Source organism: Phacochoerus africanus, chromosome 13 (genome assembly GCF_016906955.1).
Source record: "Phacochoerus africanus isolate WHEZ1 chromosome 13, ROS_Pafr_v1, whole genome shotgun sequence".
In the NCBI taxonomy this organism is placed as follows: Eukaryota; Metazoa; Chordata; class Mammalia; order Artiodactyla; family Suidae; genus Phacochoerus; species Phacochoerus africanus.
Genome location: NC_062556.1, coordinates 43,028,313 through 43,042,627, shown reverse-complemented (window position 1 = coordinate 43,042,627; position 14,315 = coordinate 43,028,313).

Genomic DNA, 14,315 nt, shown 5'->3' with positions numbered 1-14,315 from the left:
GCTTACAATCTCATTTTAATATGATTAAATAATCTAAATAATGAGTAAATTCTGTCATTATAGAGTTTCTTCATTTAATTTTTAATGTTTAAATAATTGAGAAGAAAATAACATTATTAATAGACTGTAAAAGCAGAAAATGAACTCAGGCATGTCTGTAACAGATGGTAAAAACAAACTCATCATTGTTATCATTTTATCATTTCTCATCAAATTCATTATTGATTCTAACACTTGTATTTGCACCATGTTTCCCAAGATAGAAGGAAAAATGCTTTGTATATTACTCAAGGGGAGTGAGAAATGCCTTTGATGAACTTTACATGTAAATAATGGAATATGATTACTTATAGTTACAGAAGCTTGCTAGTCACAAAATATATCTGGAGACAAAACAGTGAATAAAATCATGAAATAGTCTTTAGGAAAGACATAGGGGAGAACAGTGAAGGCAAGAGATAGAACTAGACAAATTCACTCCTCTCCTGAAAACAAATAGGAAGTGTCTAGAAAAAGGCTTGACTGTGCTAATTAACATTATTTTACTTGACTCAGAGCAACATTTAAAAAGGTCGCATTTTGCTTTATTAAAACCTTCCCTTGATAAAAGAAAATAAGAACCATTGAAACATTCTAAAAGCAAAAGGCTTTGTAACATTTTAATCTCTTAAGGAAGCCAGTAACCTATTAATTTTCCAAGACCTGTGCCAAGAATTACCATATGCGTGTCAATGGCATTTAAAATTAGTCAATTTCCTCTTTGAGTTTTGTTATAACCTGATTTATTTTGTGCTTACACATCCTCCAGGTTATTCTTTGCCAACATGAATAAGAAATTCACACATCAGTTACGTGGGCAGAAGCTCACCTAAAATGAGTTCCCTATTCTAGACTGCTAGTGTGAAATCCTCAGTAACAACCATCCAATTTTATGTCAATCATGTAAATGACACACTGGCACACCATTATGGGGCAGATTTTATGACAACATTCAGATCCTTTACAAAGAGGTAGTTTCTCTTATGAATTCAAAAGTGCCCCAATTTCTGAGAATGTTGATATTCATTAAAGCAGAAATGGAAAAAGAAAATAAAGAACAAATGTCAAAAAAGCACTTTTGGTCCTTCTGAGAACCTGGGTAAAATTTTGGGGGGGAGGGTAGGTGGGCAAAGAAGAAGAAGAAACTGGTAGGAGGATATAAGATATAAAAAGGAGTTCCCATCAGGTTCAGCAGTAACGAACATGAATAGTATCCATCCATGAGGGTGCAGGTTCAATCCCTGGCCTTGTTCAGTAGGTTAGGAATCTGGCATTGCCATGGGCTGTGATGTATGTCACAGACACCACTTGGATGCCGAGTTGCTGAGGCTGTGGTGTAGGCCAGTATCTGCAGCTCTGATTCAACCCGTAGCCAGGGAACTTCCATATGACATCGATGGGTGTGCCCTAAAAAGCAATATATATATGTGTGTGTTTGTGTGTGTGTGTGTGTGTGTGTGTGTATACATATACATACAAATACAAATATACATATATACAAACATACATATATATCTAAGGATTTAAGGGGAATTCCTTATCTCTTTATTTTTAACCATTTGTTTTTTAATTTTTATTATAGAAAGACCAAAATAGATTTCATTTTCTGCTTCTGCTGGTTTCATCTGACAAATTTTGCTCCTTTTAGAAAGGCAGATCTGATGAGAAATCTTATAAATGGATGGACAAAAACCATGCTTCACTATACCTAATCAGAGTAAGGTAAAAGTGGCTGATTTCTAAGAGATGTTAAATTTCATTGTAGAAATATTTTAAAAATAATTTTACAGTTGAACTGTATAAGTTTTTTGTGTATTTTATAGATTAAGCCCTTGTCAATTGCATCATTTGAAACTATTTTCTCCCATTCTGTAAATTGCCTTTTTTTTTTTCTTTTTGGTTTCCTTTGCTGTGCAAAAGCTTGTGAGTTTGATTAGGTCACAGCAAAAAAACTAACAACACAATTGAAAGTGGGCAAAAGACCTGAATAGACATTTCTCAAAAGAAGATAGACAGTTGGCCAACAAGCACATGAAAAAATGCTCAACATCACTGATTATTAGAGAAATGCAAACCAAAACTACCACGAAATACCACCTCACATCAGTCAGAATGGCCATCATTAATAAGTCCACAAATAGCAAATGTTGGAGGGGGTATGGAGAAAAAGGAAGCCTCCTGCACTGTTGGTGGGGATGTAAGCTGGTACAACCCTATGGAGAACAGTATGGAGGTACCTTAGAAAACTATACATAGAACTACCATATGACACAGAAATCCCACCCTTGGGCATATATCTGGACAAAACTTTCCTTAAAAAAGACACATTCACCCATATGTTCATTGCAGCACTAATCACAATAGCCAAGACATGCAAACAACCCAAATGTCCATCGACAGAAGATTGGATTAGGAAGATGTATTATATATACACAATGAAATACTACTCAGCCATAAAAAAAGAATGACATAATGCCATTTGCAGCAACAGGGAAGGAAGTAGAGACTCTCATACTAAATGAATTAAGTCAGAAAGAGAAAGACAAATACCATATTATATCACTTATACTGGAATCTAATATATGACACAAATGAACCTTTCCACAGAAAAGGCAATCATGGACTTGGAGAATAGGCTTGTGGTTGCCAAGAGGGAGGGGGAAGGAGTGGGATGGATTAGGAATTTGGGGTTAGTAGATGTAGACTCTTGCATTTGGAATTGATTATCAATGAAATCCTTCTGTATAGCACTGGGAACTATGTCTGGTCACTTGTGATGGAGCATGATAATGTGAGAAAAAATAATGTGTACATGTATGTGTAACTGAGTCAACATGCTGTAGAGTATAAAATTCATGGAACACTGTAAACCAGCTATAATGGAAAAAAATAAAAATTATTACACTCAAACAAATAAAATACAATAATAAAACTTAAAAAAATAATTTTATAGAAATATCCACAGTTCGCAAATAATAAGCAACCTGAGAATACAAATAAATAACAACAGTTTCCATTTGTAAAGATATTGATTCATTACTTTTTCACAGCTCATTGTCTTATTTGCTGTGTTACAACAATGTAGGTTAGAGCAGAATTAACCCTAGTTGCAGAAAAGGAAACAGTGATTCCAGAAAGAGAATTAATTTGATTTATAGAAACATAGTTACACAGGTACAAAATCAGATATAAAATGCCCATTTTCTGATTCCTAGTTCAAGGCATTTTGTTCAGTCTGGTATATTGCTTGAGTGGTGGTGGTTTATGTAATAGAGGAGCAGGAAGGCTAAACTCGTTTGCATTTCATTTTCTTGCAGTATGAAAATACACACAGATAAAATTATATATCCACATCTGGTGTCTGCAGCATACCTGGCTTGGGGATTAACATTTAAATTCACCACTAATTACGACGGAATCTTATCTTATGGTAGAAAATATTACTTTCTATTATTGGGCAAGTAGTCAACACTAAAGAAATCTGAGGGTAAGATGGTATTAATTCATGGTATTAATTTTTTTTTTGTCTTTTTGTCTTTTTGCCATTTCTTGGGCCGCTCCTGCGGCATATGGAGGTTCCCAGGCTAGGGGTCGAATCTGAGCTGTAGACGCCGGCCTACGCCAGAGCCACAGCAACGCGGGATCCGAGCCGCGTCTGCAACCTACACCACAGCTCACGGCAACGCCGGATCGTTAACCCACTGAGCAAGGGCAGGGACCGAACCCGCAACCTCATGGTTCCTAGTCAGATTCGTTAACCACTGCGCCACGACGGGAACTCCCATGGTATTAATTTAAATAATTAGAGAAATAAAACAGAATCAGTTAGGTCTTAATTGGGTTCCACATGTTTTGCCAAATTTTATTTTATTTTATTTTATTTTATTTTATTTTATTTTATTTTATTTTATTTTTTGTCTTTTTTGGGGCAGGGATGAACACTTATCATATGGAAGTTCCCAGGCTAGAGGTCAAATCGGAACTGCATATGCTGGCCTATGCCATAGCCACAGCAACACGGGATCCAAGCTGCAACCTACACCAGAGCTCATGGCAATGCTAGATCCTTAACCCACTGAGCAAGGCCAGGGATTGAATGCATGTCTTCATGGACACTAGTCATGTTCATTACCATTGAACCACAATGGGAACTCAATGTTTTGGTATAATAAATTCACAATGAAAAATAATCTTTAACTCTACAGCAGAGATTAGCACAACATTGTAAATCAAATATACTTTAATAAAAACAATTAAAAATTTGAACTACTTAGGCTCTAAGAGCCTAGCAGTTTACCAGGTGTTGAAGGAGGTGAAAAATAAATTCTAACTTGAGTTCAGCTAGAGATTTTCATACTAAGTGGAGTAAGTCAGAAGAGAAAGACAATTACCGTGTGATATCCCTTATATGTGGAATATAAAATATGGCCCAATTGAACTTATCTGCAAAAGAGAAACAGACTCGCAGACATAGAAAACAGAGTTGTGGTTGCCAATGGGGAGGGGGAAAGAATGGGATGGACTGACGGCATGGGGTTAGTAGAGGCAAACAATTACATTAAGAATGGATAACAATGAGGTCCTAATGTATAGCAAGGGGAACTATATCTGGCTCAGGATAGACTGTGATGGAAGACAATGTATGAAGGGGAATGTAAACATAAACGTATGACTGGGTCTTTTTGCCTGTACATCATAAATTGGCACAGCACTTTAATCAATTGAACTTTAATTTAATTTAATTTAATTTTTATAATGATTTTTATTTTTTCCATTATAGCTGGTTTATAGTGTTCCACGAATTTTCTACTGCACAGCAAGGTGACCCAATCACACATACATGTATACATTCTTTTTTCTCACATTATCATGCTCCATCACAAGGGACCAGACATAGTTCCCAATGCTACACAGCAGGATCCCATTGCTTATCCATTACAAAGGCAATAGTTTGCATTTATTAAACCCAAATTCCCAGTCCTTCCTACTCCCTCCCCCTCCCTCTAAAATGTTAAAATTTAACAAATAAATAAATCCTTCCCTGCAGGATATTTCATTCTCTTTTAATTCCTCAAAATCCATGTAAGGAATTACAAGTTATCTATTAGGACTTTTGCTATTATTATTATTAAAGTTTGGTAAAATAAATCTTGAGGCTTAATATTTTGTTTTGTAAATTATGGATTAAATAATAAAAGTTTTTCCTATACTGCATTAAAGAGCACTTTTTTCTTCTATGCAATGAGCAATCAGATGGATTGCTCATTCAGAAAATCTGAACTTCATTGTCAAATAATTTTGTCAAATAATTTTGTATGAAACTTGAACAAACTAAAATAAAAGTGTTAACATGTTAAATTAGAGTAGATGTTATAACTGTAGAACTTTTCCAAGCTCTTAACAATCTAATCTTTATGAATCTTCAAGTGGGGAAAATAAAATGCAATATCTCTCTATTCACAAGGAATTTTTATTGTCTAGGAATAACATGTTACAGGAAACCTTTGTAATTATATATGATACTCAAATGTTTGTAACTTTAGATAAATTATTTAACTTTTCTGGTTTTTCATTATTAACAGTAAGTGAATGGATACAATTTTGACCTTATAATTTATTACCCTAAATATAAACACTTCCATGGAACGTCTATGTCATAGAGTCTATATCACTGGGTTATCATTCACAAAGTAAGTAGTTAAAACACCAAAATATTTAATATTTATCAATCCAGCTTTCAGATTATTAGGCACATGTTATGTACTAGTTGAAATTTTACTTCATTTACACACACACAGAGACAGTTATAAAAAGGAGGTAATTATTCCCAGTGCTTATCTTATAAGGCAGAAACATAGTGACTTGTCTCACATTTCCTGGCTATAAAAAAGAAGACCTAGGATTTAAACAAATTTCTGACTAATTTGAAAATTAAGACATTTTCCATTATACCACACAAAATTTCTAAAATGATCTATTGTGTGCCAATCATCAGAGTCCATCCCTAATGCACTAGGAACTCTATTTATACTATAGCTATTTGTTCTTATTGGGCTGGTCTTTTGAAATTGAGTTTAAGCCCTAGGTTCTAGTCATACTGAGTCTTCATGTCTTATTGTGGGGCCTGGAACATGTTGAATTCTCTATAAGAATTTCTTCAATGAATGAAAGAGTGAATGAATGGCTCATTTTAAATGGAAAGGTGCAGAGAAGGAATGAAAGTGATAGAGCACAAGACCTAGGAGAAGTGGGGGAAAATGTCTAGGAGGAATATTTAAAATCAGGATAACCAAATACATTCCAACAACGGAATTAACTAATGTTTAAAAGCTCAAATGCTCTTTTACTTTCCTAAGATTTAAACCTGTCCTTTATTTTTTTTTGTCTTTTGTTGTTGTTGTTGTTGCTATTTCTTGGGCCGCTCCCACGGCGTATGGAGGTTCCCAGGCTAGGGGTTGAATCGGAGCTGTAGCCACAGGCCTACGCCAGAGCCACAGCAACGCGGGATCCGAGCCGCGTCTGCAACCTACACCACAGCTCAGGGCAACGCCGGATCGTTAACCCACTGAGCAGGGGCAGGGACCGAACCCGCAACCTCATGGTTCCTAGTTGGATTCGTTAACCACTGCGCCACGACGGGAACTCTTAAACCTGTCCTTTCTTATCTTCCAAAAATCTTTAAAAAATCTGTTGCCTTCATAAGTTACTTGCATTGTATTCCCTGTGGGGAGGGTTTAAAGAAGGGAGTTCATGTCCATGGATATGCATGGTATGGAATGGAGTCGGAAATGATTTAGATAATATAAATTTTGTGAATATATGCAGAAATGTTAGGGATGACTTTTATTCTTTTAAAGATTTTCTTTATTCCTTTGGCTGTCATCTGGGTTACTGGATAACCACAGGATTCCTTAAGGTTTCTTATGATAATTGAATGTAACAAATTAGATGCATATGAAAATATATACAAATTTTACTTTGTGACAAAGTGTATTTGTTTTATAGCAGGATTTACTTTTTAATGCAAAACTCAGAAGTTAAAGGATATACCATGATGATTTGTTTAATGAAGAGCTTACACATTTTTCATTAGAGAAATTGATCTCTTGGCAAATTATGTACTGCCTTGGTGACTCTATAGGAGTGACAGAATATTTCCTTTCCTGGCTGCCACAGGCATAGAGCCAATGCTTCTAAATCCAAATATAATTTCATGTAAAGCTTCAAAATCTCCTGCTATAATATGAAGTGATTCTATTTTATTATTGAAGTGAGTTTATTTTTTAAAATTTGAACATTAAAGTGACACACAAATGGCTAAAGTTAAAAATAAATAAAATTCAATTCCCATCCAAAATATTATTATATATACAAACATTTTAATGTATATTAAATACAAACCTAAAAATATAATAATATAATAAAGTATAATACTATAAACACAAAATATATACTATGATAAATTCCATAGTAAATATGGAATGACATCATGAGATAATAATAAATAAAAACTTTTCCTACAAAAATGTCCTTGCATCTTTCCATCTCTGTTACATTAAAGCGAAAGATTTTTTTTTTAGAAATTCATATGTGCTCAGATTGCTTCTCTTCCCTTTTTAATAGTCTTCACTGATATTAATATGAAAATCAAAATATTATATAAGCTCTTCTATTATCTGGTTTCAGTCTGTTTCTGCAGAATACTTGCTAGTCAGTCTCTCCTTCCTTCCCAGCTGACCACTCACATTGGCCTTATTTTAGTCTATTCCCACATTCTGTTTTAAGAAATGACAAAGTCATTTCTTTCTCCTCCCTTTTACCACATTGCCTCTTACTTGCCCAATACATTTTATCTGAGATATCACTATCTTAGGGAAATATTTCTAATTTCTAAACCTATAATTTCTTTTCTAATTTCTAGTCATATATCCCTGGATCTATGCTCTCATGGTTTTCTTTAAAGTTCTTATCAAAGTCACTTAAATAATAATTCAATCAATATGTACTTCCAGCTATAAGCTCCATGGAGGCAGAAATCACGACTGATTTGCTCTTCTCTTTATGTCCTACATCTATACCAGGGCTTTCCTGATATTTATTGAATAGAAGACTCCTCATAAATATGTGAAATGCATGGCTTAAAGAATCCTATATTTATAATTTTCAGAAATGTTATCAATGATGTGATGGAGAGTGATCCAGGGATTAAGATGGCAGAATAGAAGGACTGGAGCTCAACTTCTCTCCTAAAAACAACACAATTCACAACTAAAGGCTGAGCAATCTCCACCCAAATTGACCAGAAACCTTAAAAAAGATACCCTACTCCAGAAGAAAAAGAGGAGGCCACATCAAGAGGTAGGAGGGGGGATTTAATGATATAAATAACCCCATACCTCCCAGAGGGGAAGCCCCACAGACTGGAAAGTAACTGATTCACAGAGACTCACCTACAGGGGTGAGAGTGCTGAGCCCCACATCAAACTCCCACGTGTGGGGATCTGGCACTGGGAGAAAGAGCCCCTGGAGCATCTAGCATTGACGGCCAGTGGGGCTTGTGTGCAGGAGCTCCATGGGACTGGGGGAAACAGAGACTCCATTCTTAAAAGGTGCACACAGACTTTCACATGCACTGGATCCCAGGGCACAGTAAAGTCTCCATAGGAATCTGGGTCAAACCTGACTACAGTTCTTGGAGGACATCCTGGGGAAACAGCGGTGAATGTGGCTTGTTGTGAGGGAAGGACATTGAAAGCAAAGCTCTCAGGAATATTCAGCAGTTGCCTTTCTCTGGAGGTGGCCATTTTGGGAAAATCTTGCCCCACCCATAAGTCAGTGCTGAGAAGCCCCAGGGCAAACAACAATCCAGGTGGGATCACAGCTCTGCCCCTCAGTAAACAGGCTCCCTAAAGACCCCTCAGGCACACAGCTGCCTCTAATCCCATCCAGAGACTAAGCCCCACCCACCAGAGGGATAGGAATCAGCTCCACTTACCAGTGGGCATGCATCAGCCCCTCCCATCAGGAAGCCTACACCAAGGCCCCATACTAACTTAAGCCACAGGGGGGCAGACACCAGAAGTAAGAGAGGCTACAACTCTATTATCTGTAAAAAGGTCACCACACCAAAAACCTATAAAAATGAAAAGACAGAGAACTATAACTCGGATGAGGGAGAAAGGAAAAAACCCATAAAATCAGCTAAGTGATGAGGAGATTCTTAGCCTCCAGGAAAAAGACTTTAGACTGATGATGCTGAAGATGATGCAAGGCATTGGAAATAAACTGGAGGCAAAGATGGATAACTTACAGGAAACAATGAGCAAAGAGATGCAAGATATCAAACTTAAACAATATGAGATACAAAATACAATAACTGAAATAAAAAATTCACTAGAAGCAGCTAACAGCAGAATACAGAAGGCAGAAGAACCAATAAGCGAGGTGGAGGACAGTTTAGTGGAAATTATGGATGAAGAACAGAAAAGAGAAAAAAGATTGAAAACAAATGAAGAGAGTCTCAGAGAACTCTGGGACAACATTAAACACACCAACATCCATATTTTAGGGGTGCCAGAAGGAGAAGAGAGAGAGAAGGAGACAGAAAAAATATTCCAAGAGATAATAGCCAAAAACTTACCTCATATGGGAAAGGAACCACTCCCCCAAATCCAGGAAGCACAATGAGCACCATATAAAATAAACCCAAGGAGGAATACACTGAGACACATATTAATCAAACTAACCAAAATTAAAGACAAAGAGAAAATCTTGAAAGCAGCTAGGGAAAAGAAACAAATAACATGCAAGGGAACCCCAATAAGGTTATCAGCAGAATTTTCAGCAGAAACTCTGCAGGCCAGAAGGGAGTGGCATGATATACTTAACATGATGAAAGGAAAAAACCTTCAACCAAGATTACTTTACCCAGCAAGGTGCTCATTCAGATTTGAAGGAGAAATCAAAAAGTTGAGAGATAAGCAAAAGCTGAGAGAATTCAGCAACATTAAACCAGCCTTACAACAAATACTAAAGGAACTTCTCTAGGCAGAAAAGAAAAGGCAGCAACAGGAAACAAGAATTCCACAAATGATAAGGCTCACCAGTAAAGGTATATATGCATTAATGATACGAAATCATCCATGCACAATTATACCACCAAAATCAGAAATCATGAGAAGAGGTGGGTACAAATGCAGGACACTGGAGGTGAAATTGCAATTAAGAGAACAACAACTTAAGACAATTTCATATACATATAGACTCATATCAAAACTTCAGAAAAACTGCAAACCAAAAATCTACAATTGATACACAAATAAGGAATCTCTGGAGAAGAAATATATCTCATAGTAAATAAGTGCATAATCCACCATGAAGGGGGTCATTTGACATCATTCTTGGAATGCTGAAGTCTTCTTACATCTGATTCTGATTTCCTCTCCATCAAAGAATTTATGATAATTATAATGAAATAATGCAACTGTACAATTAAATAATACAGTTCAACAATTGTATTATTAATAAGCATTTCTCTCCATGGTACAATGTAAAGTCTATAATGTCTTATCACATCACTTAGAATGGAGTAATGCTTTTATTGAAGAATCAATAAGATGTAACAAATTGTGAGGACATATTTATATAGTGACACTGCTTTTTAACCAATTTATGCATTTTATATTTTACTTATTTTCAAAGGATGTATTATTTTTGTTATTCTTACCAGTTAAGTTATTCTTTTTATTATGCCATATAAAATATTTAATGGTATATAAGGCTTTCTTCGTTATAAATTTTAGTTGAATAATATTCACAATTTTAATATAATGCTAATTTTTAAAGAAAAATTGAAATGCATACTAAATAGTAAAGATGCCAGCCATACAAAATGGGATAAAGTATAGAATAAATTTCCTATTTGTCTCAGCATAATTTCCACTCCACTTCTCCAGAGGAAGTCACTTAATCTGTTTCTTAAAATCCATGATATAATAATCTGTGTGAATATAATTGTGTTTTACTCTGTAAAATAAATAAATAAATAAAAATAATGTGATGGAATAACATAAAGGGATTACAAAAACATACTAAGCAAATAGTAACTAGATATCTAGTATTAACATTTAATGTTATTTCCTGAATCCAGCGGAGCAAACATAGACATTCCAAAGATGACTACAATAAGTTTAAGAGATATTAAATGACGTATTAAAAACACAAACACGAACACTTAACTTTTCTCTTAACAATATCTTCATATTTTCTTTTAATGAATTTTACAAGTCTGATAACGTTGAGTTTAAATAACAACACTTTCTCTTATTTAAAAGTGGCAAGTGTGATGTTGCATGAATTCCAAATCTAGGGTAGAAAAAGCAACACATGATTCAAGGTACCTAACAAGCCTGAAGCAAAAGGATCATATATTTAAAAATATATCTCAATAGAGGAATGGATAAAGAAGATGTGTTTCATATATGCAATGGAATAATATAATTTGTAGCAACATAGATGGGCACAGAGGTTATCATTCTGAGTGAAGTTAAGTCAGACAGGAAAGCAAATATGATATAACATATGCAGAATCTAATAAAAAATGACACAAAATAACATTTATAAAGAAGAAACAAACAGAGATTTCAAAACCAATCCTTTGGTTATCATAAATGAAACCATTGGGGAGAGGGAAGAATTGGGAGGGTGGGAATAATACATACATACTACTGTATATAAAAGGTGATTATGGAGAACCTACTCTATAGCACAGGAAAATCTACTCACTAGTTTGTCATAAACTGTATGGGAAAAGAGAATGGATATATTTATATGTTTGACTGATTTAATTTGTTGTATTCTCAAAATAAATATAACATTATAGGTCAACTATTTTCCAATACAATTTAATTTAAAAAATACCAAAGCACATGGCAAATTGCTGATAAAACATAAATTAAGAGACAAATCACAGAAGAGCTAGAGCCAAAGCAAATACCATACACAGAGAAACAAGAAAAAAAAATTACATCAAATATCTCACCACATATCATACATGTATGTCCAAGGACAATCTTTGCAGCACTGGATAACAAAACCCTGTCATTGTAAAATTAAATGCCTCAGAGATATTGTGGGTTCAGTTCTAGACCACTGCAATAAAGCAAATATCACAATCCAGTGGACTCACACAACTTTTTTTTGGCTTTCCAGTGCATATAAAAGTTATATTTATTCTACACTGTAGTCTATTAAGTGTGCAATGACATTATGTCTAAAAAAGGTATAGACCTTAATTAAAAATACATCATCGCTAAAAAATGTTAACCATCATCTGAGCCTTCAGCCAGTCTTTGTATAAACATTAAAGTGTCACTGACCACACATCACCATAACAAATATAATAATAGTGAAAAAGTTTGAAGTCCTGTGAGAATTAACAAAATGTGACACAAAGGCATGAAGTGAGCAAATGCTGTTGGAAAACTGGTTCTGATAGACTTGCTTGAAGCAGGATTGGCAAAAACCTTCAATTTGTGAAAAATGCAGTATCTATGAAGCGTAATAAAAGGAAGTGTAGTAAAATGCGGTCTGCCTGTATTCACTGGGAATACCTTACAAAAATGAAGATGCCATAAAAACTTTTCCAGACCAGCAAGAGGGGAGAGAATTCATCGCTAGCAGAAATGCAGTGTAAGAAATTCAAAGTAAGTTCTTCAGACAGGGAAAGTGATGGTAAACAGAAATTTGAATATAGGCAAAAGAATAAACAGTGTCAAAAAGCCAAAGATGTGAGAAATATAAGTTTATTTTTATCTTTTTTGTCTTTTTTTTTTCCATCTTTTCTCGGGCCACACCCACGGCATATAGATGTTCCCAGGCTAGGGGTCTAATAGGAGCTGTAACCGCCGGCCTACACCAGAACCAGAGCGATGCGGGATCAGAGCTGTGTCTGCAACTTGCACCACAGCTCATGGCAACACCGGATCCTTAACCCACTGAGCAAGACCAAGGATTGAACCCGCAATCTCATGGTGCCTAGTCAGATTTGTTTCCACTGCGCCATGACAGGAACTCCAAGTTTTCTTTATTTTTATATCTCTTTTACAGATAATTGGCTGCTTAAAGCAAAAATAATAACAATATACTGTAAGGTTAACTACATATGTAGAAAGGATCTATGTGACAGCAAAAGTACAGGGATATTGAGAAGTGAAAAGTACAAGTGTACTTATTAATATTGTTAGACCATGATGATTTATTATTTGAATATAGTCTGTAAGAAATTAAATCTATGTTTCACAAACCATGTTATAACCACTTAAAAATAAACAAGGTGTATATATTTTGGGCAATTTTCATGATAACATCAAATCATTAAGAAGCATAAAAAAAATCAATTAATCAACAAGAATGCAGAAAAAAAAGACAAAGGAAACAAAAATAGATAGGACAGATAGAAAACAATGGGTAAGTATTGAAACCCAACTTTATCAGCAATTCCAGAAAATGTAAATGGTCTAAGGACTGTAATAATAAGGCAACAGATATCAGGTTGGATTGAGGCATAAGAACTAACTGCAGGCTGTGTATGAGAAACTCACTTTAAATATAAAGATACACATTAAAAGTGAAAGCATAAAAAACTAATTACTATGAAAATAATCACTCAAATAAATATTGAGTGGTGATGTTAATAACAAAGAAGACCTTAGTTAAGAAATAATATCTGGGATAAACTGGGTTATTTCATAGTGATAAAAACACAAATTAATTAAGAGGACATAATAGTTCTAAATAAGTTTTCACTTAATAACAGTGATTAAGTGATAGTGTTTAAGAGAGAAATGCATAGATATTAAGTGTTTATATTGTGAGTATTAAATTTAATGGTCCTAAAATTCACTGTAAGAAACTAAAACAGGTGTTCCCACTGGGGCTCAGTGGAAAAGAATGCAACTACTATCCATGAGGATACGGGTTCGATCCTTGGCCTTGCTTAGTCAGTCAGGGATCCTGTGTTGCTGTGAGCGACTTCCACTTGGTGTAGATGGCACGTGTGGCTAGGATCCTATGCTGCTGTGGCTGTAGCTGGCAGCTGTAGCTCCAATTCAGCCCTATCCTGGGTACTTCCATATGCTTTGGGTGCAGGCCTAAAAATGCAAAACAAAACAAAACAAAAAACTAAAACAAAAATAAAATTTCATTAAACCCAATATAAACAGAATGAAGTAAATGAAGATATGAATATATTAATAAAAAGAAAATAAACAATAGAG